The sequence below is a fragment of the Salmo trutta genome, chromosome 10 (assembly GCF_901001165.1).
Source record: "Salmo trutta chromosome 10, fSalTru1.1, whole genome shotgun sequence".
In the NCBI taxonomy this organism is placed as follows: Eukaryota; Metazoa; Chordata; class Actinopteri; order Salmoniformes; family Salmonidae; genus Salmo; species Salmo trutta.
This window is the reverse complement of record NC_042966.1, coordinates 9260587-9285692: the sequence shown is the minus strand read 5'-3', so window position 1 is coordinate 9285692 and position 25106 is coordinate 9260587.

Below are 25106 nucleotides of genomic sequence, written 5' to 3'. Positions count from 1 at the left end.
TCAGACGGGCCTGTATATGTATTCTTGAGCAGGGGACCTTGCGGGCGCGGCAGGATTTCAGTCCTTCATGGCGTAGTGTGTTACCAATTGTTTTCTTGGTGACTATGGTCCCAGCTGCCTTGAGATCATTGACAAGATCCTCCCGTGTAGTTCTGGGCTGATTCCTCACCGTTCTCATGATCATTGCAACTCCACGAGGTGAGATCTTGCATGGAGCCCCAGGCCGAGGGATATTGACAGTTATTTTGTGTTTCTTCCATTTGCAAATAATCGCACCAAATGTTGTCACCTTCTCACCAAGCTGCTTGGCGATGGTCTTGTAGCCCATTCCAGCCTTGTGTAGGTCTACAATCTTATCCCTGACATCCTTGGAGAGCTCTTTGGTCTTGGCCATGGTGGAGAGTTTGGAATCTGATTGATTGATTGCTTCTGTGGACAGGTGTCTTTTTTACAGGTAACAAGCTGCGGTTAGGAGCACTCCCTTTAAGAGTGTGCTCCTAATCTCAGCTCGTTACCTGTATAAAAGACACCTGGGAGCCAGAAATCTTTCTGATTGAGAGGGGGTCAAATACTTATTTCCCTCATTAAAATGCAAATCAATTTATAACATTTTTGACGTGTTTTTCTGGATATTTTTGTTGTTATTCTGTCTCTCACTGTTCAAATAAACCTACCATTAAAATTATAGACTGATCCTTTCTTTGTCAGTGGGCAAACATACAAAATCAGCAGGGGATCAAATACTTTTTTCCCCTACTGTACTATAGGCAATTAAGTTGTTTTCTCCCCACAAAGTCATGCTTTTTGGGACTCGATATCTATTTTTGTTTACCAGCCTGTTAAGATGCAGCGATTAAGAAATCCATCTTAAAACTCGCTGCCAGGCGAAAGTCTCTAAAATAATCTGGTCTTGCTCTGCACACTATACACTGAATTACAAGGATAAAAAACCCTACTATTTGCGTCCAAGAATGTCAAATGTTTCCTCAACAACAATGGATGTCTTCAATATATAGCTTTCCACATAATCAATGACTAATATCTGTTGCAGATCAATTAAACCCAAGTGCATCAAAACACATATGGAAAGCAATACTATAAGGCTCTACCTCTACCCATGTTCTGGTGGTTTGTGGTACATCTTGGTTTGACAATTCACCCCAATATGGCCAGAGTAGAGTAGAGCAGAGAAGAATAGAGTAGAGTAGAGCACAGTAGAGTAGAATAGAGTAGAGGAGAATATAGTAGAGTAGAGCAGAGCAGAGTAGAGCAGAGAAGAATAGAGTAGAGTAGTGCAGAGAATAATAGAGTAGAGTAGAGTAGAGTAGAGTAGAGAAGAATAGAGTAGAGTAGAGCAGAGAATAATAGAGTAGAGTACAGTAGAGAAGAGCAGAGAAGAATAGAGTAGAGTAGAGCAGAGAATAATAGAGTAGAGTAGAGTAGAGAAGAATAGAGTAGAGTAGAGCAGAGAATAATAGAGTAGAGTAGAGTAGAGAAGAGCAGAGAAGAATAGAGTAGAGTAGAACAGAGCAGATTAGATCCCAACATGGGAAATTGTTTTATAACTCAGCATCATCAATAAATTACAAGGACAGGACAAGTAACAATGAGCGCACCTGCACTTCAGTAGCCAATAAAGATAGTCTGACTCAAAGGTGTTAATAAATCTTCTTTGGGATCGGTGTCCCTTCCACGGGACGGTTGAGCTAACGTAGGTTAATGCGATTAGCATGAGGTTGTAAGTAACAAGAATTTTTCCCAGAAAGCTTAAGTTCTTGTTAATCTAACTGCACTGTCCAATTTACAGTAGCTATTACAGTGAAATAATACCATGCTATTGTTTGAGGAGAGTGCACAATTTTGAATATGAAAAGTTATTAATAAACAAATTAGGCACATTTGGGCAGTCTTGATACTACATTTTGAACAGAAATGCAATGCTTCATTGGATCAGTCTAAAACTTTGCACATCCACTGATGCCATCTAGTGGCCAAAATCAAAATTGCACCTGTGCTGGAATAATACATTATGGCCTTTCTCTTGCATTTCAAAGATGATGGTACAAAAAAATGCAAAAGAACGGTTGGTTTTTACATTGTATTATCTTTTACCAGATCTATTGTGTTATATTCTACTACATTCCTTTCACATTTCCATAAACTTCAAAGTGGTTCCTTTCCAATGGTACCAAGAATATGCATATCCTGGCTTCAGGGCCTGAGCTACAAGCAGTTAGATTTGGGTACGTCATTTTAGGCAAAAATTGAAAAAAAAGGGGCTAATCCTTTAAGAAATGCTGTTGTCTATCCTAATCTGGGGAAACAAGCAACAGCAACATTCATAATGAGAAGACATCATAAAATCCGTTAATCATTACACTCATTAAAAAGCCTCATGGCTGTGAATAAGAGCGACCGTCTAAACCTCTCGGTGGAACTTCTGAGCAGGATGAACCTGCTACTGAAGCTGCTCTTGTGCAGCGCTGTGGAGTGGGTGTGTGTCATTGTCCATGATCGGGTGTGTCTTAGGCTTGTAGCCTTCTTATGGACATGTCCTGCATTGATTCTAGACTGCAGCCGATCGTAGCACTGGCTCGAGGATTTTGTCAAACTTTAGTCCTCCTTGGCTATGTTCCCTTTCCAGCACACAATGGGAAAGCTATGGTAGGTATGGTAGTGTAGCCGTTGAATGAGCACGGTGGGAGTCGTTGGCTCTTGTTTAGTACTATACAAATATGCATTTTTTTCAGTATGCGTGTGTGGCTACATGCATGAGTGTATGCGTGTGCTCTTATATGTGCTTACTTTTGTATGTGTATGCGTGTTGTCTCTGTCGGCTGGCTACCTGTAGCTGTACCTCCCCAGGCTGGGCCTACCATGCCGGGGCAGGTCCTGGGCAGGCAGGGTGGAATAATGCCGATCAGGGGGAGTAGAGGGGGACAGAGAGGGGGCTGTTTACTCAGCTGTATGGCTCCACAGGTCCAGCCAGGGGAAAGAGGATGTGTTCAGGGCCTCATTAATCATGGCCGCTTTCGGAAGAGATAAACAAGCCCGGCCCAGCAGGGATGCTGCCTGCCGCATGATGGGTGGATGGGGGGGAATGGGATGGACGGGTGGAGCGGGGGGGGTGGAGGGGTGGAAGGGTGGACTCACACCAGGGGGACACGCCAAACCACTTGCTGTCCGGTCCACATCTGCACGGGCGCACGCGCTCATAAATCTGCATTCCTAACTCGCCTGGACAAACGGACAAACTGGACACAGACGGACAGCAGGGGCGGTTCTAGACCATTTCAACTGGGGGGGCCAAGCTGGGGCAAGTGGTACTGTTAGAGGGGCAAGTTACACTAGACGTTATTGTTGTCATATCGTTTTCTTCACTGCATTGCAGGCATTAGCAGGCAAAAGACCATGTTCATAATCATCATCGTTGCCACTGTCTAATAACGGATGTAAAAAAAGAACGATAGCAAAAATTTGTTATGTAAAAATTATTTCATACTCCACATTTAGGGGGGCCACAAGGGGGTCAAAAATTGTTGTCAGAACCGCTAGTGACGGACAGTCCTAGTCTAGTCTAATGTAGTACATGTACTTCTTATGTAATGTTGGATTGCTCTTTTCGTCCGTAAAAATGATACAGGACTTCATACCCATTGGATGTAGGCCTCAATCGCACATTCAAACACGTGAAGGTCTTGTGACTTGAATATCTCTTGTTAGTCTCTTTATACTCTCTTTCAATGTGATCAGTGGATGTGATGCTCTGAGAAGAATATCCATGGACAGCACAAAACAAGTGTCCAATTTCTTCACAGATCTCCTATAGCTATTTATTGCCTTTTGGGTTGCAACTGCTGTACTGAAATTCATCCCTATATCAACCAAAAGACAGGTGTTAGCCCCGCTCAGGTACATTCAACCAGGACAGACAGTGTCATTCTACACCCTCTCTCTTCAGGAGAAGAAGAAAACCAGGTCCAGGTTTGCTCTGCTTCAAGAATGCTTGCATTCCAGACCTCTCCTCCAACAGCCCATGTGTTTCACAACAGGCAGGGTTTCACTCATCTTCCTGCACCATATTTCATCAGCCGCGGGGAGAAGGAAAGAGAGTGAGGAAGGGAGGGAGGGAACAGAGAGCAAGGGCAATCAGCTTGAGAGAACTGACAGATGCAATAGGAGAAACGTTTACTTCACCGCTCCCCGCTAAATGAGTCTTAAGATATTATATTTCTCTGTTTATGTAAGCTTTATGTCTTAATTATGGGCTGTGTGTGTGTGTGTGTGTGTGTGTGTGTGTGTGTATGTGTGTGTATGTGTGTGTGTGTGTGTGTGTGTGTGTGTGTGTGTGTGTGTGTGTGTGTGTGTGTGTGTGCGTGTGCGCGTGTGCGTGCGCGTGCGGGTGTGCGTGCCCGTGTGGTGTAGCTACACTAATTGGTAGTGATAGTCTTGGAAAAGCTACATCATTACAGTTTTACTGCCAGTCAAACAACTGGATGTGAGTGAAATACAGCGCTGTAGTGTGCTGAGTGCAGTGGATTCATGCCCAAGGATGTGCCCTGGCCTTGCTCACTGCTCCACACCCTACCAATACCAGCTATTTACCATTTCCCTGTCTAACTAGTATCAGTATAGAAATAGGTTACAGTAGTTACTTTACAATAGGCCAAAATAGTGGACCCATTGGTGCAGGCCCAGCAGGGAAGGCTTTACACCACTGACGATTGTATGACTTACGAGACTAATCAAATGATCAACCAAAAGCAAAAATATGTTGCATTACTGTCGGCTTTTGCCTTCCGATATATCTATTGTATGTGTTTGTTTACCTGTTCCGATCCATCAAGCAGACCTCTTGAGTTGATGGCTCTGTTTTCTACAAGGAGTTGATGGCTCTGTTTTCTACAAGGAGTTGATGGAGCGTTAAGATAGGTAGGTAGGTAGGCTGTGTGGCTGCAGTCACAGGCAGGCAGTTGATATTAGAACATTACTAATGATTATCGGGTTCAGTGACTTCAGTGACTGAGTGACGTTCTGCCGCAGCAGATTTTAGGTCTTTACTGCCACCTAGTGTAAACCCGAGAGAGTCACTCAGTACAGTCAACAGATGGGTTTTCAGTGCCTAAACTGTACCACAAAATGACCACATGGTGGTGTAGTTGACAACAAAATGACCATTTGCATCGCTGAAGAGCTATTCTCTGAGTAGAAAAACAACTCTTAAGACATTAACTTTGAATAATGATCTATGTCTCATTAAAGCACATTTTACAAGTAGCAGGCCATCCTAGATTGAGCAGCACTGATAAGGACCTATTTCACTTGACTGCACCTCAAATACGGAGCCATCAGGTGCTTTCCAGCAAATCACCTTCTAGGCCACCAAAATATTTACGTCCAACAAACACAGGTCCAGATTTGTATTTTACCTACGTCATGTTGCTGAGAGATATCTCCATAAACCTTATCTGCTCTTCTCAGCTCCCCCCACTGACCCATTTGTTGTGGGCCACAGCCACCTACAGTAAATGGGCACTCACCGGAAAGAGAAAGAAAGAGAGAGTGCTAACAATGTGGATATATCTCTATCCATCTGCACATATCCAACCTCTAATTTCCGGAAATGTCCATGAGGTGGCCTGATTTTGCTACACTGGTTCTATTCGGCTAATATGTGGCATATGATTTGCCGTTATGACATCCTTGACCATTAGGAGTACAAAGAGGGTCCATGTGCTGAGATTCACTTCATCAAAGGATGCTTGGCCTCTTGGGGGGGGGGTTTTGGGGAGGGGCGGGGGGGGGGGGGGGGGGGGGGGGGGGGGGGGGGGGGGGGGGGGGGGGGGGGGGGGGGGGGGGGGGGGGGGGGGGGGAATCTGCAACACCTGTAGTTTCCTAAAAGGCCTAAAATAAAATAGTACTGAAATATGAGTTTGAGTTTCATTTGACAGGGAAGTTATCTGCGGTGTATCTCCACCATTTGGCTTATATCATAATGGAAAACGTTTCATTCATTCAGAATCTGTAACGGATCCTAACCTAGATTGACTGCGATTGCTGGAGCGAGCTTAAGTAACACGTCTCTGAATGGCCCCTTTAGAAATCACACATGATTACGCAATGGCACGTGTAACAGATAGCATAGGGAAAATGCTTTCATTCGCCCGGCCAGCCCCACCCATATCAATGCACTGAGCATCTCACCATAACATTATGAGCCCCGGGGACAAGCAGATCACTTCACATGCAAGTCAAGGTCTTCTCTGATCTTATAAGGGTGGTTCGTTGGCGTTTAGAAAGGGTTGATCTGGCCAGTTTGATCTGTGTTGCTACTTGACTAGACACTTAGCTATAATGGTAGAGACCTCATGTCTCAGCCAGGGAGAAAGATAGTGGACCTACGATGCACCTCCGAAGGACGACAGCATCTATACGGTATCTCAGGTCTGACAGCGCCGCCCTGGCTAGCTCCCATGAGAAAGTTGAGAGAAATACGATCCAGCCCTCTGCTCAACATGACACCCCTGTATGACCATATGGTAGGAATGTGTGGGAACAACAAGTCAACAGAACAGCATGCTCAGAACCCAAACAATATACCCATACGTAAGAGGCTTGAAGAATACAAGATATATTTAGGCTGAAATGGCTTGAGCATGAAAAGAGAGAATTCAAAGGGGGGAAAAAAATCAAAGGCCAATTAATGTTGGATGCAAAATATACAGTACCAGTAAAAAGTTTGGATGCACCTACTCATTCAAGGGTTTTTCTTTATTTGTACTATTTTCTACATTGTAGAATAATAGTGAAGACATCAAAACTATGAAATAACACATATGGAATCATGTAGTAACCATTAGACCGGTGGAAATCTGTCCTTTAATCGGATGAGACCAAATCTGAGATTTTTGGTTCCAACCGCCTTGTCTTTGTGAGACGCAGAGTAGGTGAATGGATGATCTCTCCATGTGTGGTTCCCACCATGAAACATGGAGGAGGAGTGTGATGGTGTGGGGGTGCTTTCTGGTGACACTGTTGGTGATGTATTTAAAATTTAAGGCACAGTTAACCAGCATGGATACCACAGCATTCTGCAGTGATACGCCATCCCATTTGGTTTGCTCTTAGTGGGACTATCATTTGTTATTCAACAGGACAATGACCCAACACACCTCCAGGCTGTGTAAGGGCTATTTGATGAAGAAGTAGAATGATGGGGTGCTGCATTAGATGATCTGGGCTCCACAATCACCCAACCTCAACCCAATTGAGATAGTTTGGGATGAGTTGGACCTTAGCGTGAAGGAAAAGCAGCCAACAAGGGCTCAGCATATGTGGGAACTCCTTCAAGACTTGTTGGACTTGTTGGAAAAGCATTCCAGGTGAAGCTGGTTGAGAGAATGCCAAGAGTGTACAAAGTTGTCATCAAGGCAAAGGGTGGCTACTTTGAAGAATCTAAAATCTAAAATATATTTTGATTTGTTTAACACTTTTTTGGTTATGACATGATTCCATATGTGTTATTTCATAGTTTTTATGTCTTCACTATTATTCTACAATGTAGAAAATAGTACAAATAAAGAAAAACCCTTGAATGAGTAGGTGTGTCCAAACTAATGGCTGGTACTGTATAATAGATACTGCTGTGAGGTCTTTCAAACATTTTCACTATGAAAGTTAAATCGACACTTTAATCCTACTCCTCATTTTCCAATGGTATATTCACCACCTTACGGTGTGGGTTAGATTTCTTTGGATTCTTTTTGTGGTGGTCTTGTTCGCAGTAAGGTGGTTACTGGGCCATCATTTCCTCTGTGGTGGGAGACCATTTTCTGGGTCAGTGAACCTCACCAAAGGAGTGATTGAGTCTTAAAGGGGGCTCCCTCAAGCATGTGCCCTCTCCCCTGTCCCCTTGTTCCCAAGACAAAGGGCCCAACACAACACCCTCACAACATCCAGGAAACATTCCTGCAACATTCAAAAACATTACACGTGTCTCGTGAGAGTAGCAGGAAATGAACCAGGTGCATAATAATGAATAATGTTAGATGATAACTCATCTCTATAAGCTTTTACCACAGCATCTCTCTCTATATTATCTAAGATCAGAGTTGTGGATGGAGCTGGTTTCAGCTCACCTGCCTGGGTTTGTGGGCCTGCTCATGCAGCTGTCAGTGGAGGCCGGAGAGGAAGGGAGGGATCCATTGCTCTAGTGTAACGAGATTCCAGGCTAATCAGTGACTTTCCTGCCTTATCTCCACCATCAGGACACTCAGGAGGCCGTGTAACCCAGGATAGGGTGATGTCATGCTGTGATGATGGGTAAGGTTGGTGGGGAGGGGGAGTGAGTGTATGTGTATGTGGGAGTGGAGTAGGTGTGTCATATATCTCCCCTTCAGGGAAGGAGAGGGGGGAACAGGCAGAAAACCACATGGTGGTGAGTAACTGGGGTGGTTATGTCCCTAACATAGACAATACAGGATTAGGGGGCCTGGTTTGACAGAGAGACAGAGAGAGAGAGAGAGAGAGACAGAGAGAGAGAGACAGAGAGAGAGAGAGAGAGAGAGAGAGAGAGAGAGACAGAGAGAGAGAGAGAGAGAGAAAGAGAGAGAGAGAGAGAGAAAGAGAGAGAGAGAAACAGAGAGAGAGAGAGAGAGAGAGAGAGAGAGAGAGAGAGAGAAATCACTTTTGTGAGTGTTATGTTTACACATCAACGGGGGTGAGACAGGGATGCAGCTTAAGCCCCACCATCTTCAACATATATATCAACAAATTGGCGAGGGCACTAGAACAGTCTGTAGCACCCGGCCTCACCCTACTAGAATCTGAAGTCAAATGTCTCCTGTTTGCTGATGATCAGGTGCTTCTGTCCCCAACCAAGGAGGCCCTACAGCAGCACCTAGATCTTCTGCACAGATTCTGTCAGACCTGGGCCCTGACAATAAATCTCAGTAAGACAAAAAAGAATGGTGTTCCAAAAAAAGTCCAGTTGCCAGGACCACAAATACAAATTCCATCTAGACACTGTTGCCCTAGAGCACACAAAAAACTATACATGCCTCAGCCTAAACATCAGCGCCACAAGTAACTTCCACAAAGCTGTGAACAATCTGAGAGACAAGGCAAGAAGGGCCTTCTATGCCATCAAAAGGAAAATCAAATTTGACATATCAATTAGGATCTGGCGAAAAATACTTGAATCAATTATAGAACCCATTGCCCTTTATGGTTGTGAAGTCTGGGGTCCGCTCACCAACCAAAATGGGACAAACACCAAATAATGCATGCATAGCAGAAATAGGCCGATACCCGCTAATTATCAAAATCCAGAAAAGAGACATTCAATTTTACAACCACCTAAAAGGAAGCGATTCCCAAACCTTCCATAACAAAGCCATCACCTATAGAGAAATTAACCTGGAGAAGAGCCCCCTAAGCAAGCTGGTCCTGGGGCTCTGTTCACAAACATAAACAGACCCCACAGTGCCCCAGGACAGCAGCACAACTAGACCCAACCAAATCATGAGAAAACAAAAAGATAATTACTTGACACATTGGAAAGAATTTACAAAAGAACAGAGCAAACTAGAATGCTATTTGGCCCTAAATAGAGAGTACACAGTGGCAGAATACCTGACCACTGTGACTGACCCAAACTTAAGGAAATCTTTGACTATGTACAGACTCAGTGAGCATAGATTGCTATTGAGAAATCCGCTGAAGGCAGACCTGGCTCTCAAGAGAAGACAGGCTATGTGCACATTGCCCACAAAATGAAGTGAAAACTGAGCTGCACTTCCTAACCTCCTGCCAAATGTATGACCATATTAGAGACACATATTTCCCTCAGATTACACAGACCCACAAAGAATTTGAAAACAAATCCAATTTTGATAAACTCCCATATCTATTGGGTGAAATACCACAGTGTGCCATCACATCAGTAAGATGTGTGACCTGTTGCCACAAGAAAAGGGCAACCAGTGAAGAACAAACACCATTGCAAATTCAACCTATATTTTTGTTCATTTATTTTCCCTTTTGTACTTTAACTATTTGCACATTATTGTAACACTGTATATAGACATAATGTGACATTTGAAATGTCTTTCTTCTTTCTTTCTTCTTTTTATTGTTTATTTCACCTTTGTTTACAGTTTTTCTCAATTGCTAAAACACTCAAATCCATTGGCCGAACAAAGTTCTCAGTTGCCTGGACTCATTTAGCTAATTATGCAGTCTGTTGTCAATACCTTAAACCATTTCACATGGTAAAACACAATTTGCAGATCTCACTTAGACTTTTCAGCAAAACTCTAAACACGTTCTCATTCTCAAAACACATTCTGCACTCTAATGCACATGTCATCCATACTGGTAAACACAAGTGGCAACAATCGAATACAAATAGAGAACACGTCATTGATAGAACACAACCACTCAAAATTGATTTAACCTGTTTCAAATGATGCGACACCAATATAACCAATATAAGCCACACCAATATAAGCCAGTTCAGAAAGCAAACAGGTTGTTGAAGGTGGGAAGGAGAAAGTCTGAGAATGGATAGAAGAAGCAATGTGAGAGGACGAGGACGAGTGTGTATGCGAGGTGGGCGACGAGGAGGAAGAGGAGGAGGAGGGCAAGAAAGTGGAAGAGGAGGACGAAGAGGAAAAGGAAGACAAAGAGTGGAGATATCTGATGAAAATCGAGCAACAGTTATAGACCATGTTCTTGTCCATGGACTGACAATGAGGGAAGCAGGACTTAGAGTGCAACCCAATTTGAGCAAGATTTTCTGTATCCACCATAGTAAGGACATTCAGAGAAGAGAACAGGTACAGTATACTACTGTATTTTTGTAATTGCAAATTTACTGTACTACACTATATGCAGCTGTTTCAATAGACATTTGTAAAGTTAATCACTGTATGTATTGTACTGCATGAATATGTTTTGTAACTGCACAACTACTTTTTGTAGAATTGCAAGGCTGCCACATGCAGGTGGAAGGACAGCTATATTCACTCGGGAGCAAGAGGCCGTTATAGTTGGCATGGTCCTTCAAGATAATGCAATATGACTCAGAGAAATCCAGGAACGAGTGATACAAGACAACACACACTTCCAGGGGATCGACAGTGTGAGCATTTCCACAATTGACCGTGTCCTCCATCGTAACAGGATGCGAATGAAACAAGTATACAGAGTACCTTTTGAGCGCAACTCACCAAGAGTGAAAGAACTGTGAGCTCAGTATGTGCAAGTAAGTGTACATTCAGAAACATTTACTGTAATCCAGATTGTCTACAGTACTAACACATACTATGTGAATGACATTACTCTTCAGTACATACAATGTATGTGAATCAGAAGTGCATACAGTATGCCTAATTGTACTCTACAGTATAGCACTGTCTCTGTACGACTTACAAAATCCTACATACAGTATATTGTATTTCTACACAGACAATATTTGACTTGGAATCCTTGGACAGACCCCATGAGTTCATCTTTGTTGATGAAGCAGGCTTCAATCTAACAAAGAGGAGAAGGAGAGGCCGAAACATGATTGGACAGTGGGCCATTGTTGAAGTTCCTGGTCAACGAGGTGGCAATGTCACAATCTGTGCTGCTATCAGCAACCATGGTGTTCTACATCACCATGTTACACTCGGGCCATATAAAACCCAACACCTTCTAAGATTTATTGCCAATCTAAGAGATATTTTATTTGAGCAGCAGGTTCAAGAGCAGCAGGGTGAAGAGCTAAATGAGAATCCCATTCCCACCTATGTGATAGTGTGGGACAATGTCAGTTTCCACCGAGCTGCTCAGGTAAGGTAATGGTTTAACATCAATGGCCCTGAACATTGTGCTTTCCATTTATTAACGGTACTGACTGCTCAATAGATTTTGACTGGTTGCAGGTTCATATCAACAAAGAACAAGAATTAGAGTATCACAGAGACAAAGGACAAGTTTGTGAGATGCAGGGTACAGTACTGTATAAATAGGGGTACAAGGAGGAGGAAGAACAAAAACAAAATTGCAAAGAGCAAAGCTGAGTAGTAATTTCTGATCAATTTTGAGCTACTATGATAGAACATGTTTTCGTTCATCAAAAGACAATGACGGAAAATATGCATTTTTTTTTAGATAAAAAATTTACTTCTCCCTGAGAATTGTATGTTTTGAACAATGTGTTTTCTATTTTTCGGTGTATTGTTTACTGACTGCTTGAGAGTGTATATCATTTTGATCACTTTGTTTATGATTTGAGAGCAGTGTTTGATTTTGAACACAGGTAAAACTGTTTTGAGGCGAATGTTTCATTTTGCGAGAGGAGTCAGAGGTTATGTAAATAGTGCTTGAAGATGAGGTTTTGTGTTTAATGTTTTCAGGAAATGGAGCAAGGTTTCAGAAATTGTGTTTTAGCAATTGAGAAAAACTGTAATATCTATTTCACTTGCTTTGGCAATGTAAACATATGTTTCCCATGCCAATGAAGCCCTTTAAATTGAATTGAATTGAGAGCCAGAGAAAAAGAGAAAGAGAGAGAGAAAAAGAGAGAGAGAGAGAGAGAGAGAGAGAGAGAGAGAAAGAGAGAGAGAGAGAGAGAGAGAGAGAGAGAGAGAGAGAGAGAGAGAGAGAGAGAGAGAGAGAGAGAGAGAGAGCGAGAAAGCGTGTGTGCGTGTACCTGTAAGTTTACTGCATGTGTGTCTGGAGGTTGGTTGATGAGGGTGAGAAAACATCAGCAGGGCTGTTTTAGGCTCATCTAATGATCTAGAGTGAAGTGGACCTGCAGCATCTCGCTATTTCAGCCACACCCTTTGCTGACAGGTGTATAAAATTGAGCACACAGCCATGCAATCTTCATAGACAAACATTGGCAGTAGAATGGTCTTATTGAAGAGCTCAGTAACTTTCAACGTGGCACCATGATAGGATGCCACCTTTCCAACAAGTCAGTTGTACAAACAGTACATGTATAGGTAGGGGTAAAGTGACAAGGCAACTGGATAGATAATAAACAGTAACAGCAGCGTATGTGATGAGTCAAAAGAGTTAGCGCAAAAAGGGTCAATGCAGATAGTCCGAGGAGCTATTTGGTTAACTATTTAGCAGTCTTATGGCTTGGGTGTAGAAGCTATTCAGGATCCTGTTGGTTCCAAACTTGGTGCATCGGTACCACTGGCTGGAATCCTTGACCATTTTTAGGGCCTTCCTCTGACACCGGCTAGTATAGAGGTCCTGGATGGCAGGGAGCTCTACAACGGTGATGCACTGGGCCGTACGCATTACCCTCTGTAGCAAATTGCGGTTTCCATAGCAAGTGGTGATGCAGCCTGTCAAAATGCTCTCAATGGTGCAGCTATAGAACTTTTTGAGGATCTGAGGGCACATGCCAAATCTTTTCAGCATCCTGAGGGGGAAGAGGTGTTGTCGTGCCTTCTTCATGACTGTGTTGTTGTGTGTGGACCATGCTAATTCCTTAGTCATGTGGAAGCTCTCAACCCACTCCACTATAGCCCTGTTGATATGGATGGGGGTGTGCTCGGCCCTCCGTTTCCTGTAGTCCACTATCAGCTTCTTTGTCTTGCTGACTTTCAGGGAGAGGTTGTTTTCCTGGCACCACACTGCCAGGTCGATGATCAGGCCCAACACCATCGTGTCGTCAGCAAACTTTATGATGGTGTTGGAGTTGTACGCCACAACACAGTCGTGGGTGAACAGGGAGTACAGGAGGAGTTAAACACACACCCCTGAGGGTCCCCCGTGTTGAGGGTCAGCGTGGCGGATGTGTTGTTGCCTACCCTCACCGACTAGGGCGGCCCGTCAGAAAGTCCAGGATCCAGTTGCAGAGGGAGGTGTTCGGTCCCAGGGTCCTGAGCTTAGTGATGAGCTTGGAGGGCACTTTGGTGTTGAATGCTGAGCTGTAGTCAACGAACAGCATTCTCACATAGGTGTTCCTCTTGTCAGGTGGGAGAGGGTGGTGTGGAGTGCATCATGTGTGGATCTGTTGGGGCGGTATGCGAATTGGAATGGGTCCAGGGTGTCTGGGATGATGCTGTTTATGTTAGGCATGACTAACCTTTCAAAGTATTTCATGGCTACAGATGTGTGCTACGGGGCGATATTCATTTAGACAGGTTGGCTTGGCATTCTTGGGCACAGGGACTGTGGTGGTCTGCTTGAAACATATAGGTTTTACAGGCAGGGTCAGGGAGAGGTTGAAAATGTATCCACCAGATGAGTAGCGCTTCCTGGTAATCCGTCTGGCCCCGCAGCCTCGTGAATGTTAACCTGTTTAAAGGTCTTACATCGGCTACGGAGAGCGAGATCAAACAGTCATACGAAACTGCTGCTGCTCGCATTCATGGTTCAGTGTTGCTTGCCTCAAAGCAAGCATAGCAAACATTTAGCTCGTCTGGTAGGCTTGCGTCACTGGGCAGCACGTGGCTGGGTTTCCTTTTGTAATCCGTGATAGTTTGCAAGCCCTGCCACATCCGATGAGGGTCAGAGCAGGTGTAGTAGGATTCGATCTTAGTCCTGTACTGACACTTTGCCTGTTTGATGGCTCGTCGTAGTGGGATTTCTTATAAACTTTTGGTTAGGATATGTAAGTACTGTCACTGTAGGGACGATGTCATTGATGCACTTATTAACGAAGCAGATGACTGATGTGGAAAACTCCTCAATGTTATCAGATGAATCCCAGGAACATAATCCAGTCTGCGCTAGTGAAACAGTCCTGTAGCTTAGCATCCGCTTCATCGGACCACATCCGTACTGAGTGCATCATTGCTACTTCCTGTTTGAGTTTTCGCTTGTAAGCAGGAAGCAGGAGGCTAGAGGTACGGTCTGATTTGCCAAAGGGAGAGCCTTGTATTTGTTTCTGTGTGTGGAGTAAAGGTGATCTAGAGTTTTGTTGCCTCTAATTGCACAGGTGACATGCTGGTAAAAATAAGATAAAGTGGATTTCAGTTTCCCTGCATTAAAATCACCAGCCACGAGAAGCGCTGCGTCTGGATGTGCATTGTCTTGTTTGCTTATTGCCTTATACAGCTCATTGAGTGTGGTTTTAGTGCATGCATTGGTTTGTGGTGTTAAATAGACAGCTACGAAAAATATAGATGAAAATTATCTTGGTAAATTGTCACATCCTGATCTCTTTCACTTGTCTTTGTGATTGTCTCCACCCTCCTCTAGGTGTCGCCCATTTTTGACATTATCCCCTGTGTATTTATATCTGTGTTCTCTGTTTGTCTGTTGCCAGTTCATCTTGTTTGTCAAGTCAACCAGCATTTTTTAGATCGGCTCCTGTTTTTCCCCAGTCTCTCTTTTCTTGTCCTCCTGGTTTTGACCTTCGCCTGTCCTGACTAAGCCCGCCTGCCTGACCACTCTGCCTGCCCCTGACCCCGAGCCTGCCTGCCGTCCTGTACCTTTGCCCCACCTCTGGATTATCGACCTCTACCTGACCTGACCCTGCTTCTGGGTCTGACCTTTATCCTGATAGTACGAACTGGCCATGACTGACCCAGCAGACCCGGGCCAGCTGTGCAACGCCATCTCCTCCCAAGGAGCCTCCATTGGTATGCATGAGGAATTTCTTTGTGCTTATAGAGGGGGTCCAAACATTGGCTGAGACCCATGACCGGGCATTGGACATGCTGCTGGAGCAATTCTGTGAGTTGTCTGGGAGGCAGCCTGCCACAGTGGTAAACCCACCGCCCCTCAGTAACTCAGCAGGTAGCAGCGCCACCCCACCGGTCATTCCACTTTCCCGGGAGCCCCGCTTACCTCCCCCGGAACACTTTAATGGAGAGCCTGGGCTACTGCCATATAAGAAAAACAGCCGACCATGTGCGTGAGTCTGGAGGGGTTTGTGGGAGAGATGAGGAAGGTTTTCGATGCCCCGTTCTCCGGGAGAGAAGCTGCCCGGAAGCTAATCCAGCTCCGGCAGAATGCCCGCAGTGTGGCCGACTATGCGGGGGATTTCCGCACGTTGGCAATGGAGAGTGCTTGGAACCAGGAAGCACTGTTCAACATGTTCCTGCACGGCGTCTCGGAGGAGGTTAGGGATAAGCTTGCTGCTCGAGAGTTGCCCACGGATTTTGATTGCCTCATCACTTTGACCATCCACATCGATGGGCGATTACGGGAACGACGGATGGAGAGATAATTCGATTTCACTTGCACATCCAGGGATTCCACCTTGCCTCCGAGTCATCCCGGAAGTCCCCGATGGTCCCGTTGAAGAGAGCACCCAAGGTTTCCCGACCTCCCTCAAGAGTTGCCGAAGACCGGCCGAGGCACTGTTTCCCAAGCCTATGCAACTAGGCAGAGCTGGGCTGTTACCAGTGGAACGGCAACACAGGATCAACGCAAAGAGTTGTCTCTCTTGCAAGACTTTTGGTCATTTTGGGTTCTCTCTTAAAGAGATCAGGCTCACTAGTAGGAGTGAGTACTCTGGTAGGCCATAGTTAGAATTGTCATGCTTCCCATGCTCACACCCCTGTTCATGCCATTCTGCTGTGGGGAAACCAATCTAAATCTCTCTGGGTCCTCATTGACTCTGGGGCTGATGACAGTTTTTTGGACGGTATGCTGGCTTCCAAGCTGAACATCCCCACTCAGCCTCTCTCCACTCCCATGGATGTTAGAACACTGGATGGATGCTCTATACACTGGGTCACTCATACTACCACTCCCATCAACCTAAAGGTGTCAGGGAATCACAGCGAGACTATTCAATTCCTGCTCATCAAGTCTCCTCAGATTCCCATGATATTGGGATTCTCCTGGCTCCAGCGACACAATCCCCTCATCAACTGGTCTACTTGTGCCATCATGGGCTGGAGTCAGTTCTGTCACGCCCAGTGTCTGAAGTCAGCGCAACCTGCCCGGAGACATCTTCCTGGGGGCTCGGAAGGCTCCCCGGACCTCTTCGCCATTCCCACGGAGTACCAGGACCTTCGGGAGGTGTTCAACAAGGCCCGGGCTACTTCGCTTCCGCCGCACCAACAATATGAATGTGGGATTGACCTTCTCCCTAGCACCACTCCGCCCCGGGGACGACTGTACTCGCTGTTGAGACCGGAAACCAAGGCTATGGACACCTACAGTTGAAGTCGTAAGTTAACATACACCATAGCCAAATACATTTAAAATCAGTTTTTCACAATTCCTGACATTTAATCTGAGTAACGATTCCCTGTCTTAGGTCAGTTAGGATCACCACTTTATTGTAAGAATGTGAAATGTCAGAATAATAGTAGAGAGAATGATTTATTTCAGCTTTTATTTCTTTCATCATATTCCCAGTGGGTCAGAAGTTTACATACACTCAATTAGTATTTGTCTGCAATTGCCTTTAAATTGTTTAACTTGGGTCATACATTTCGGGTAGCCTTTCACAAGCTTCCCACAATAAGTTGGGTGAATTTTGGCCCATTCCTCCTGACAGAGCTGGTGTAACTGAGTCAGGTTTGTAGGCCTCTTGCCTTGCACACGCTTTTTCAGTTCTGCAAACAATTTTTCTATAGGATTGAAGTCAGGGCTTTGTGATGGCCACTCCAATACCTTGACTTTGTTGTCCTTAAGCCATTTTGCCACAACTTTGGAAGTATGCTTGAGGTCATTGTCCATTTGGAAGACCCATTTGCGACCAAGCTTTAACTTCCTGACTGATGTCTTGAGATGTTGCTGCAATATATCCACATCATTTTCCTTTCTTATGATGCCTTCCCTGTAGCTCAGTTGGTAGAGCATGGTGTGTGCAACACCAGGGTTGTGGGTTCAATTCCCATGGGGAATTGCCGACGCAGGGTTCTTCGTTGTGGAGAAGAAGGACAAGACCCTGCGCCCGTGCATCAACTACCGGGGACTTAACGACATAACGGTGAAGAACCGCTACTCGCTACCACTCATCTCCTCGGCCTTCAACCCGTCCAGGGGGCCACAGTGTTTTCCAAGCTGGATCTATGGAACGCCTACCACCTGGTGAGGATACAGGAGGGGATAAGTGGAAGACTGCCTTCAACACGGCCAGCGGCCACTACGAGTATTTGGTCATGCCATTTGGCCTCACCAATGCCCCTGCTGTATTCCGGGCTCTGGTAAATGATGTTCTCCACGACATGTTGAACCGGTTCGTCTTCGTCTACATTGATGACATCCTCGTCTTCTCCCGCTCCACCCAAGAACATGTGCTTCACGTCTGACAGGTTCTTCAACTCCTCCTGGAGAACCAGTTGTTCGTTAAGGAGGAAAAGTGCGAGTTCCATCACTCCACCATCCCCTTTCTGTGGTACATCATCTCCGCTGGGAGTGTCCAGATGGATCCCGGGAAGGTGAGAGTGGTGGTGGATTGGCCCCAGCCTTTGTCCAGGGTGCAGCTGCAATGTTTCCTGGGGTTCGCCAACTTCTATCGCCGCTTCATCCGGGGTTACAGCACCTTGGCTTCCCCCCTGTCTGCTCTCACCTCTCCCAAGGTTCTGTTCACGTGGTCCCCTGCTGCGGACCGGGCGTTCCGGGACCTCAAACACCGCTTCACCACTGCTCCCATCCTGGTTCATCCTGGCCCGTCCCGTCAGTTCATGGTGGAGGCCGATACGTCGGACGTAGGAGCGGGGATGGTCCTGTCCCAGCGTTCGGCCCTGGACCTGAAGCTACATCCCTGTGCCGCCATCTCCCATCACCTCCACACCACAGAGAGAAACTACGATGCAGGAAATCGTGAGCTTCTCGCAGTGAAGATGGCATTGGAGGAATGGAGGCACTAGCTGGAAGGGGCGGAACACCCGTTCACTTTATGGACTGACCACAAAAACCTGGAGTATCTCTGCACCGCCAAATGCCTCAACTCCAGGCAAGCTGGATGGGCCCTGCTGTTCACACGGTTAAACTTCTCCCTCTCATATCGGCCGGGATCCAAGATGTCAAGCCGGATGCACTGTCTCACCATTATAGCCCCACGGCTGTTACCCCCGAGCCCGAGACCATCCTTCCCACCTCTTGACTGGCGACGGCACTTAGCAGGAGTATAGGGAAACAGGTTCGGGGCACAGCGGTCCCAGCCAAGCCCCGGGGGGGGGTCCAGATAACTGGATGTTTGTTCCTGACGCGGTCCGCTCCGCGGTCCTGGAGTGGGTCCAATCCTCTACACTGGCCTGCTACCCGGGCTCCAGTCGGATGCTGGCTTTTGTGCGACGACGCTTTTGGTGGCTCACAATGGTCCCTGACATCTCCGCATTCGTTGCTGCTTGCACAGTGTGTGCACAAAACAAGACTCCTCGACAAGCTCCGGCTGGTCTCCTCCAACCTTTGCCTGTTCCTCACCATCCCTGGTCCCACACCTCCCTGGACTTTGTCACGGGTCTTCCCCATCTGATGGCAACACCGTCATCCTGACTGTGGTGGATCGGTTTTCCAAGGCCGCCCACGTAATTTCTCTCCCCAAACTACCATCTGCCAAGGAGACGGCCCAGCTCATGGTGCAGCACGTCTTACGGATCCATGGACTGGCGGTCGACATGGTCTCTGACCGGGGACCTCAGTTCTTGTCTCGATTCTGGAAGGCGTTCTGCAACCTCATTGGGTCGTCAGCCAGCCTGTCCTCCGGATTCCACCCACAGTCCAACGGCCAGTCGGAGCGAGCCAACCAGGATCTGGATACTACTCTTCGCTGCCTAGTCTCCGCCAAATCTACCACCTGGAGTCAGCAACTGGAATGGGTTGAGTACGCTCGCAACACCCTTCCTTGCTCTGCCACGGGTCTCTCACCCTTCGAGTGTTCCTTGGGATATCAGCCTCCGCTCTTCCCCGAGCAAGAGGAGGAAGTCAGCAATCCCTCTGCCCAGATGTTCGTCCACCGCTGTCGCCATACCTGGAAGAGAGCCCGGGCCGCTCTGTTGAAGACCACATCCAGGTATAGGCGACAAGCGGATCGCCACCGGACCCCTGCTCCATGCTATCAGCTCGGGCAGAGGGTATGGCTCTACACCCGGGACCTGCCCCTCCAGGTGGAGTCCCGTAAACTTTCCCCCCGTTTCATTGGCCCATTCCTCATCTCTAGAATCCTTAGCCCCACTGCTGTTAGCCCCACATCTTCTCTTACACCGTACCCTCCGTATTCACCCTACTTTCCATATGTCTAGGATTAAACCCGTGTCTGACAGCCCATTGTCTTCTGTTTCCAGGCCTACCCCTCCTCCTCGTGTCATTGATGGCTATCCGGCGTACATGGTGAGACGCCTCCTGAGTGTTCGACCATGGGACTGGGGTGTCCAGTACCTGGTTACTGGGAGGGTTATGGCCCGGAGGAGAGGTGCTGGGTCCCCACTAAAGACATCCTGGACCCAGCCCTCATCGCCGACTTTCACCGTCGGCACCCCGGTCAACCAGGTATGCACCCAGGGTGGACACCAGGTGGCGCCCTTAAAGATGGGGGGTACTGTCTCATCGCTGCAATTCCCGTACGGACTCAGGAGAGGCGAAGGTTGAGAGCCGTGCGTCCTCCAAAACACAACCCAACCAAGTCGCACTGCTTCTTGACACAACACCCGCTTAACCCGGAAGCCAGCCACACCAATGTGTCAGAGGAAACACTGTTCATTGGCGACCGTGTCAGCTTGCATGCGCTCGGACCTCCACAGGAGTCGCTAGAGTGCGATGGGACAAGGACATCCCGGCCGGCCAAACCCTCCCCTAACCCGGACAATGCTGGGACAATTGTGCGCCGCCCCATGGGTCTCCCGGTCGCAGCCTGCTGTGACAGAGCCTGGACTCTGCTGCCGTCTTATCTTGACGATGGATGGAAAAGTCAGCGAAGATGGATGGAAAAGCCAGCAAGGTGTATATTATCCATGTCCTCTTTCAGCCATGACTCAGAGAAACAGAATATTACAGTTCTTCATGTCCCGTTGATTGGATAGTCTCGAACGGAGCTCTCCAGTGATTGTACGTTTGCCAACAAAATAGAGGGCAATGGTGTTCTAGATGCTTGCCAACGTAGTCTTATCATAACGACGCCTAGCTTGCCTCTCTTTCGTCGCCTCTTCCTCTTTCGAGTCCCGGGGATCAGGGCCTGGTCCAAGCTTTGCATAATGCCCAGAGCTGCCGACTTGTTGAAGTAGAAATGTTAATTCATATTGAGGTTAGTGACTGCTGTTCTGATGTCCAGAAGCTGTTTTCAGTCGTAGGAAATAATTGTTGGAAACAGTGTAAAAAAACACACAAAATAACACAATTGGCCAGGAGCCCGTAAGACGACAGCTATCCACTGCAGCGCCATCCTTCTACCATAGTATTAGCAGGGAGGGTTATTTTGATACCATTCATAAAGGCCTAGTTTTATGAATTGTATATTACTTTCATATTATATCAATGTGACTATACCCTCAGTGGCGCTTTTGACTGAGGTAATAGAGGGAAATTAGATGGGACAGTATATGACGAAAGTATGGACTTTTTATGCTTTGATCCAATGTACCTGTTATGTACTATACAGCATTTACTCCATACTGGAATTTCAAATGTCATTGTCCCAATCAACTGAGCCATCAAGCAAGATTTATGCAGTGTGATAGGTCTTTGGTTAAAACACATACAGTTGTGCTCTAATATATTGGCACTCTTGCACTTTACAAATCAAATCAAATCAAACTTTATCAAATCAAACTTTATTTGTCACGTGCTGAATACAATGCTTACTTACAAGCCCTTAACCAACAATGCAGTTTAAGAAAGAGTTAAGAAAATATTTACCAAATATACTGAAGTGAAAAAATTATAAAAAGTAACACAATAAAATAGAAATAACGAGGCTATATACAGGGGGTACCGGTAGCGAGACAATGTGCAGGGGTACAGGTTAGTCGAGGTAATTTGTACATGTAGGTAGGGATAAAGTGACTATACATAGATAATAAACAGCAAGTAGCAGAAGTGTAAAAACAAATGGGGGGGGGTCAATGTAAATAGTCCAGGTGGCCATTTGATTAATTGTTCAGCAGTCTTATGGCTTGGGGGTAGAGGCTGTTAAGGAGCCTTTTGGTCCTAGACTTAACGCTCCGGTACCGCTTGCCATGTGGTAGCAGAGAGAATAATCTATAACTTGGGTGACTGGAGTCTTTGACAATTTTTTGGGCTTTACTCTGACACCGCCTAGTATATAGGTCCTGGATGGCAGGAAACTTGGCCCCAGTAATGTACTGGGCCGTACGCACTACTCTCTGTAGCGCATTACGGTCAGATGCTGAGCAGTTGCCATACCAGGCGGTGATGTAACCGGTCAGAATGCTCTCGATGGTGCAGCTGTAGAACTTTTTGAGGATCTGGGGACCTATGCCAAATCTTTTCAATCTCCTGAGGGGGAAAAGGTGTTGTCGTGCCCTCTTCACGACTGTCTTGGTGTGTTTGGGGCATGATAGTTTGTTGGTGATGTGGACACCAAGGAACTTGAAACGGCCGCCTTTTCCTGTAGCCCACGATCAGCTCCTTTGTCTTGCTCACATTGAGGGAGAAGTTGTTTTCCTGGCACCACACTGCCACGTCTCTGACCTCCTCCCTATAGGTTGTCTCATCGTTGTCGGTAATCATGGCCTACCACTGTTGTGTCATCAGCAAACTCAATGATGGTGTTGGAGTCGTGTTTGGCCACAGTCGTGGGTAAACAGGGAGTACAGGAACGGACTAAGCACGCACCCCTGAGGGGCCCCAGTGTTGAGGATCAGCGTGGCAGACGTCTGTTAGCTAACCTTACCACCTGGGGGCGACCCGTCAGGAAGTCCAGGATCCAGTTGCAGAGGGAGGTGTTTAGTTCCAGGGTCCTTAGCTTAGTGATGAGCTTAGTGGGCACTATGGTGTTGAACGCTGAGCTGTAGTCAATGAACCGTATTCTCAAATAGGTGTTCCTTTTGTCCTGGTGGGAAAGGGCAGTGTGGAGTGCAATTGAGATTGTGTCATCTGTGGATCTGTTAGGGTGGTATGTGAATTGGAGTGGGTCTTGGGTTGATGCTGTTGATGTGAGCCATGACCAGCCTTGCAATGCACTTCATGGCTACCGACGTGAGTGCTATGGGGCGGTAATAATTTAGGCAGGTTATCTTCGCTTCAGGGACTATGGTGGTCTGCTTGAAACATGTAGGTATTACAGTCTCGGTCAGGGAGAGGTTGAAAATGTCAGTGAAGACACTTGCCAGTTGGTCCGCGCATGCTTTGAGTACACGTCCTGGTAATCTGTCTGGCCCCGCGGCTTTGTGATTGTTGACCTGTTTAAAGGTCTTGCTCACATCGGCTACCGAGAGCGTTATCACACAGTTGTCAAGAACAGCTGGTGATCTCATTCATGCTTCAGTGTTGCTTGCCTTGAAGCGAGCATAAAAAGTATTTAGCTCGTCTGGTAGGCTTGCGTCACCGGGCAGCTTGGGGCTGGGTTTCCCTTTGTAGTCCGTAATAGTTTTCAAGCCCTGCCACATCCGACGAGTGTCAGAGGCGGTGTAGTAGGATTCAATCTTAATCCTGTATTGACGCTTTGCCTGTTTGGTGGTTCATCTGAGGGCGTAGCAGGATTTCTTATAAGCGTCCGTATTGAAAGCGGCAGCTTTAGCCTTTAGCTCGATACGGATGTTGCCTGTAATCCATGGATTATGGTTGGGGTATGTACGTACGGTCACTGTGGGGACGTCGTCGTCAATGCACTTATTGATGAAGCCGATGACTGAGGTGGTGTACTCCTCAATGCCATTGGATGAATCTCGGAACATATTCCAGTCTGTGCTAGCAAAACAGTCCTGTAGCATAGCATCCGCGTCATCTGACCACTTCCATATTGAGTGAGTTACTGGTACTTCCTGCTTTAGTTTTTGCTTGTACACCGGAATCAGGAGGATATAATTATGGTCAGATTTGCCAAATGGAGGGCGAGGAAGAGCTTTGTATGCGTCTCTGTTGTCACAGGCATCAAAATGAGTCGACCAAGGTGCAGCGTGGAATATGTTCATCTTGTAGTTTTAATGAGAAAATGAACACTTTACAATTTAAACAAAAATGACAGCCGACAGTTCCGTCAGGTACTTAGGACTAAACAGGAAAAAACTACCCACAAAAAACAAAGGAAAAACAGGCTGCCTAAGTATGGCTCCAATCAGAGACAACGATAGACACCTGCCTCTGATTGGAAACCCTACCCGGCCAAATCATAGAAAACAAAACATAGAATGCCCACCCACCTATCACACCCTGGCCTAGCTAAACAGAGAAAACACAGCTCCCCTAGGTCAGAGTGTGACATCTGTGTGTGGAGTAAAGGTGGTCTAGAGTTTTTTTTCCTCTGGTTGCACATAAAATGGATTTAAGTTTGCCAGCATTAAAGTCCCCGGCCACTAGGAGCGCCGCTTCTGGATGAGCATTTTCTTGTTTGCTTATAGCCTTAAATAGCTGGTTGACTGCAGTCTTAGAGCCAGCATCGGCTTGTCGTGGTAAATAGATGGCTATGAATAATATAGATGAGAACTCTCTTGGTAGATTGTGTGGTCTACAGCTTATCATAAGGTACTCTACCTCAGGCGAGCAATACCTCAAGACTTCTTTAATATTAGACATCGCGCACCAGCTGTTGTTGACAAATAGACACACACACCCGCCCCTCGTCTTACCAGACGTAGCTTCTCTGTCCTGCCATTACATGGAAAATCCAGCCATCTCTATATTATCTGTGTCATCGCTCAGCCACGACTCGGTGAAACATAAGATATTACAGTTTTTAATGTCCCGTTGATAGGATAGTCTTGATCGTATATCATCCATTTTGTTTTCCAATTATTGCACAATGGCCAATAGAATGGATGGTATTGGAGGTTTACTCACTCGCCTACGAATTCTCAGAAGGCAGCCCAACCTCCGTCCCCTTTTTCTCCATCTTTTCTTCACGCAAATGACGGGAATTTGGGCCCGTTCCTGAGAAAGCAGTATATCCTTCGCATCGGACTTGTTAACGAAAAAATCTTTGTCCAGTTCGAGGTGAGTAAATGCTGGTCTGATGTCCAGAAGTTATTTTTGGTCATAAGAAACGGTAGCAGCAACATTATGCACAAAATAAG